Source organism: Gymnoscopelus braueri, assembly GCF_963280865.1.
Source record: "Gymnoscopelus braueri genome assembly, chromosome: 12".
NCBI lineage: Eukaryota > Metazoa > Chordata > Actinopteri > Myctophiformes > Myctophidae > Gymnoscopelus > Gymnoscopelus braueri.
In genome coordinates this window covers 19,044,488-19,051,324 of record NC_137614.1, presented here as the reverse complement: position 1 = coordinate 19,051,324, position 6,837 = coordinate 19,044,488, and the positions used below count along the sequence as shown (strand labels likewise).

Here is a 6,837-nt window from a genome sequence, read left to right as displayed (position 1 = left end):
TGTTCATTCAAGGTGTGAATTTACAGTATATAAGGACACATCTTTCGGTACTGAACTACTGTATGGGCAATTTAAACAGCAAGAGCAGAATTACCCCAGACAAAAATAAAATAACACCCACACACATATTTTCAAGTGTAGTATTGGCTTGCAGTACCATGCATTATAAAATGATGAATATGAAAACTGTATGAACAAATGTCAACCAATCCCCCGTGTAATTTGTTTCTGGCCGATTGTGCTCTCGTTCGGTGCTATATATAGCCTTATCAAAAGGACAGTGGCTGCTATTTTTTATTTCAGGTGCTTTATTGCCTTTCTCTTACTCTCTCTCTCTCGCTCTCTCTCTCTCATCTCTCTCTCTCTCTCTCTCTCTCTCTCTCTCTCTCTCTCTCCCTCCCTCTCTCTCTCTGTGTCTGTCTGTCTGTCTCTCTCAACCTCGCTCGCCTCGCTCTCTCATGAAACATCTGTGGTTGCTATTTTTAGACTTTTAGCTGTGCTCTGGGTTACTGTGTGTGTGTGCATGTCTGTGTGCATGTTGCATGTACTGAAGGAGAAAAGGAGAAAATAGATGGGGGAAAAAATAGAAGAAAGAAAACAGTGGGATGTCCCTCCTCTCCAGAGCATCATCCTTGGACAATATCAGACTGGGACACCATTGAAAAACAATGATGATGAGGATAATGATGAATCTAACCCCCCTTTAGCAATCACTGTGTTTGTGACATATGTGGTATGTACAGTATACTGTACATTAAGTGTCACGGTACTATATCTGGACTTGTAATCAATTGTCTGGTGGTTTGAAATGAATCCATGGACTGGTCATTAAATGGGGGCAGGCAAATTAAATGAGATATGCTCAACTGTGCGTTTTCCACTGGTAGGAGATTGTTCTGATGAGAACACGTTTAAAGGAGAAGCAGGTTGTTGTCTTGGATAAATGAGATTAGAGATTCTGTGGGCACTGACTCGGGTGGTGCAGGGGTAAAGCTCCTGCAGCAAATCTTTGTGCATTGTTGTATTTGTATGTATGGATGGATATTATATATAATCTCAGATCCACTGTCCCGCCGTTCAACCAAAACAAACTCCACCGTTTGTGAGAGACTGTCAATATGATGTCATCTTTATGACGTCGGAGATCAACTAGGACGCCATGCTCTTGTTTTTAGTCTATGGTGCATGCATTCATCATTTCAGATGAATAGTATAGACTGGAGGAACGATTATATAATTAATGTACACTGTGGAGGCGTTCCACTGTGCATACACACCATCCCATCACTCACTCTCCTTCTTTTTCTCTCTCTACTTCTTCCTTATTTGTTCTATCCATTCCATTATTTCTCTCTCTCTCTCTCTCTCTCTCATCTCTCTCTCTCTCTCTCTCTCATCTCTCTCTCTCTCTCTCTCTCTCTCTCTCTCTCTCTCTCTCTCTCTCTCTCTTCTCTCTCTCTCTCTCTCTATCTCACTTGCTTCCCAACCCCCCTTCCCTCCTGCTCTCTCCCTCTCTCCTTCCCTGTGTCTCTCTATTCCTCCCATGCCTACTTTCCTCTCCCTCCTCATCTCATCCCTCAGTCCCTCTCTCCTTATTCCCTCTCTCCTTCTTCCCTCTCCCTCCTATAATAATCCCTCCATCCCACCCACTCTGTCTCAACATGTTCCCCTGCCTCCTTCTGCATGTATATATTCATACACCTCCTCCACCTCCTCCTCTTCCATCTCTCTTTTCATCCTCCTACTTTTTTTCTTTCAATTATTCCTCCCTTGTTCCTTCGCTTCTCGTTTCTCTACCCATTGATTCCTCTCCCTCTACTCCTCCCTACCATCCCTCCCCCTCTATCCATTCTTTTCAACGCTATCATTTAATCTTTCTTTCTTATATCTCCCTCTCTCAACCCTCCTCTCCGTCCATCCATCACTTTCTTTCTCTTTGTCCCTCTGTTCCTCTCTCCCTCTCTTAGCAGGCAGAGACTCAGCTGGCCTCCATTGACATGAAAACAAGCTAGGTTGTCATGGCGATTTATTTTTAGATATCTCCTCATTCACGACAATGAGGCAAACGGGTTAACTCGTGCCTTGGTGGCAGATATTTCTTCTTTCCCGCAAAAATCATACATTCTTTTAACCACTTTAACCCCCAGCATCTATGTTCTGGGGGGAACATCGCCAAAATCTACAAGCTCGCAACACATTGCGTTGAGACACGTTGTAAATTCCCGCAAAGACTGTGATATTTCTACATCAGCTGTCCAGTTTACCAATGTCCTAATTTAGTGTTTCTACAACGAGCTAACACAACACGTTGTTGATGGGGTTAGAGTTAGCATATTTTCCGTCTACAAATCAAACTCTTTCAGAATGTTTGTGAATGATAATAAATGTCTGTTCAAAACAATCCTGTTTGGGCCTTTTGCATAAATGTATTTATTTGTCCCATGATGCAGGTTCTCATTGCACCATGTGCCATTCGTTGTGGATATTAAGACATACAGTAGTTGCTCATAATGTCCTAGATTGATAAACAGATTTGAATTACAGCCATGATTGGCTGAGTGCCAAGTTGATCTTATGAAGAGATACATTAGTTTGTTATTACAAGTCTGTTATATAAGCTACTGATCTCATAGACCAGTGCTTCTCAAACTTTTTCATGTCAAGGACCCCCCAAAATAACGTATTTGGCCACAGACCCCCATCTGAAAATATGTTGTGCCAGGGAACCCCAGAAGATACGATTTGTGTAAAAAACGAATCTAAATTATTCAAAAATGACCAAACATTTTCAAGACTTTTCAGAAATAGCAGATGTACAAGCTCATAGTTTGAGTTTGTATATCTGCTAATTTTGAATAGCCAAAGTCACCAGAGCAGAAAGTATGAATTTATTCCTCTCACATCTTTTATTTAAGGGACAGTGATGGAAATACTTTGATAAGGTTTCACCAGAAGAGTATCAGATAAAAACACCTTTTAGTATTGTCTGAAATGTCATTCTTGTAACAATTCAACACGTTATATGAGCTTGTAGATCAGCTATGTTCAGCATAAGGACACCAGCATGCAACGAAGTATAAATCAGTTTTCACTCTCCAGTGAGGCCCCACACAGTCCCACAGATAGCTAGCCTATTATTTTTGTTGAGCTGGTTACTTTCTGCTTAGCGCTACTGTTGAGACATGACATTTGGCACCACCTCGTTTACCCCATGCCCACTCTAATAACAGGCTGTGCTAACACAAAAGAACCCTGTTGACATTTTGCTGGCATCTTCTGAGCAAGTCCCCTGTACCAGTAATGTTGCCAGGCCAAGTTTGCACCATTTGTGTTTGTCACTCAACCTCCATTCAGTGGTGTGCACATGGAGAACACCACCAAGTAGAACACCAGGTGTTTCTCCTGGTTACCAGGAGTGACCAGCTGAAGCATAACGAAGCATTACGTTCTAAGTCTTGTTTTAGCTTTACATATTAAGTTAGCTGACTATTCTTATCCAGAGTTACCTAACCTCCATGATGCGCTCACTCCACCATAACCCTCCCTCCTCCCAAAATACTGTACTGAATGTGACTAGACACCAGGGTCGAGTTAAGGAACTTTCTCTTATGAAGACACTCTCCTTTAAGAAGAAGTCCACAGGATTAATCCGCATAAACAACTAATTTGTCCATTAAAAGTTGTGTGTCTTGTTGAAGTATCCTTGAGCAAATATTGAACTGGAAAGGCATGCGCTAATGTCACCACGGGTGAAAATATAATCCCGTCCCTGGCTTTCGGCCTGGCAGTGAATTTATGACGGTGCAGTCATAAAAGCCCAATGCAAATCTCTAATGAAGTCATCCTGACTAAAATGAGGCCACTTTGTGTCTGACACTTGGCTGTATCCCAGAGATTTGTCAGCCTAATGTGCAGGGTTTCTCATTCAGTATTACTGACACAACCCCTGAGCTCTTAATTTATGACCTGAGCCAGAAACTCAATGAAATTATTTGAACTTAAGAAACTTTCAAATGGAGGAAAAGAAGACTATAAAACTACGTAGAAATTATAGCCGCACGGCAGAAATGTTTTCAAGTTCGCCAATGATCACGCTCATAATATTTTGACATTGAAGAATTGACCAGTAAATCACCCTAAATCAAAGCTCCAGGTCAGGGCGCTCGGCTGGCACAGTGGTAAAAGTCCCTGCCCACCACCACGGAGGTTGTGAGTTCGAATCCACCGTTGTGCATCCGGCTTTGTCGAGCGTCTACTCGAACACAATTGGCTCATGTTCAGGGGAGGGAAGGCGGGCGGGGAGAGTGATATCGGTCATTGTACGTACTCCTACGGGCTGGGGTGGCACCTGTTAGCGGGGAGTGTTGGGCGGGAGGAGTAGGACAAAGGCTCTACGTCCTCCTGGTGGGGCTCCTCACTGGCAGGTGAATCAGTAGGATACAACAGCAATGACAACACAGAAATGTGTGTGGGGAGGAATCAATTGGCATAACGACTAAATTGGGGAGAAAAAGGGGTCAAAAAATATTGGCTACTCTTTAAAGAAAAAAGAAAGCTCCAGGTCAGGGACATGGGCTCACACTAATTTCTACTACCTTGTGTAAAATAACACACAATCTAATATATGAGAGAAGACAAGAGAAAACTAATTTATGCAAAAATAGAAAGGTAGCCCTCAGCCCATGATACACAGGCTCTGAAAAAAGGAGGGTTATTTAAATATTGAAAAACTGTGAGCCATTTGTCTTTACCTATAAAAAATGTATTGATCTAAATAGTCCATGTGTGCCAGTATTTATCTCTCCAAACCAAATGTCGTTATTGGCTTCGTTATTGGCTTAACTTTTAGAGACATGCAAAGCACAGAATGAGGCTAATGTTGCTCATCCTGATTCCATCATTGACCTTCACTTAATAAGGTGTAAAAAAGGATCCTGTCTAGTGGGGATTATAAAAAGTGATGGTAATGGAGAAATTCATGTTGCGTTTCATGCTGAGTACCTTTACGTCATCAGCACTTTATTCTCTGCATGAAACCGTAATGCTTTTTTTAGCATAAAATAGTAATGCTTGTTTTATAGTGGTTGTCCACCTGTGTCGCACACCTAAGATAGCAGATCTAAAAGCTAACAACGCTACATGCCGCTATGTGTTGTGAGATTGTAGATCGGCTATTTTTGGTGTGCGACACCCGTGTGCAACTAAGTATAACTAAGGCCTTTGACACTGAGAAGTTGATCAACCTGCATAATTATAGTTATTAGGACAAGGCACACCAATTATACAGGGACACCAGAAGGATATTTTGAGCCTAGCACAAAATTGTCTGATTTAGTTATGCAAATATGTGTCTCATGAGCGTGTATTCACGTACTGTACACATGCACCCTTACACTAACTAAGCAGATGCCTGCATGAGGGCTTCCCACAGTCATGATGGTTATTTTACTCTGCGCTGTGCTTTTTCTGACAGTTTTGCTCCTCTTATATCCTGGAGTCTGGAGAGCAATGTTTGTTTACTAATACTTCTGAAGTTATAAAGAGTCTTTGCTGTAAAGGAATTGTGTGCGTGCGTGCGTGCGTGCGTGCGTGCGTGCGTGCGTGCGTGCGTGCGTGCGTGCGTGCGTGCGTGCGTGCGTGCGTGCGTGCGTGCGTGCGTGCGTGCGTGCGTGCGTGCGTGCGTGCGTGCGTGCGTGCGTGCGTGCGTGGAATGATCAGGAGGCTGCCCTGAAGAGCTGCCCTGAGTTGAAAAGTCACAATCAAGGTCATGGACAAAATTACATAATTAGATGGTAGAAAGATTTTCTTCTCTTCTCAAACTCGCGGAGCCTCCACGGTGTCCTGAGTTTACCTGTTTCCTCCAAATGTGCAACTAAACAGTAAAATCCTCAGTGTTCATTTATTAATTGTAACTCAGTGAGTGTACAAATATAACCAAATGGACCTGTGATGGTCCATTTGGTTACATTTACACTCCTTAGAGTTAAATCAACACATTTTACCGTGTATAAGAGATTTATGGCACAGCATAATTGTATACACAGTGTGATTTTACAATGTTTTCTATACCAGTAATAAATCTGCTTTGAAATTCATATCAGTGAATATTAATGATTTATTTGTGTGAGGTTTGTCATGGTTGGCAACAGTCTCCTCTTTTCCGAAAAGTTCAGGTCCCATCTGTTAGCTGTGAAGCCTGAATGGTAGGTGGCCATGAAATGTGCCAACCACCTGGTGTCCACTGTGTAATAATAATACATCCTGACAAGTCATTTAGTTGTGAATACTAAAGCGCCATTTCTCTTAACCACTTGAACCCTAGCATCCCTATTCCAGGCTTGTCATGATAATAGAACATTAAATGTTGGTGAAAATAGGCAAACATTCTGTGAAAATATCAGATCTACAAGCTCACAACACACCACAAAGCGCTGTGTTGTGAGCTTGTAGATTGGCTATATTCGTGGAAAAGGGAGGCGACCAAAGTGGGGGACACTTGTCAACAACTTAAGTGGTTATGGCCACAATCAGTGATACAACATGTGAAACCTTAACAAATGGTTAGGTCCATCATCAAAAATGACACAAATATCGGTGGATTGGACAGCACTTGATAGAAGGGCTTTACACAATATGTGTTTGTTTGTTTGTTTGTTTACATTGATAATGTTTCTAAACATTGTAGTAACCTACCTGTATTTAAATTTATGATGGGGTAAGAGAGTTCTAAATAGAATATTTTACATCTACAGATCCTAGATAGATGTATACCTGGCTATTAGTATTTTCTTTCATTATCTTTATTTTATTTATCCTCAATAGTGAGGAATAATTTAA

The 6,837-nt window shown here is 41.7% G+C and overlaps 1 protein-coding gene across 1 annotated transcript in view; it reads left to right on the top strand.

Moving 5' to 3' along the window:
• The window catches only part of acot7 (acyl-CoA thioesterase 7), a 44,678-nt gene that overhangs the window by 36,472 nt on the left and 1,369 nt on the right, over window positions 1–6,837 (top strand). The window lies entirely within an intron of this gene.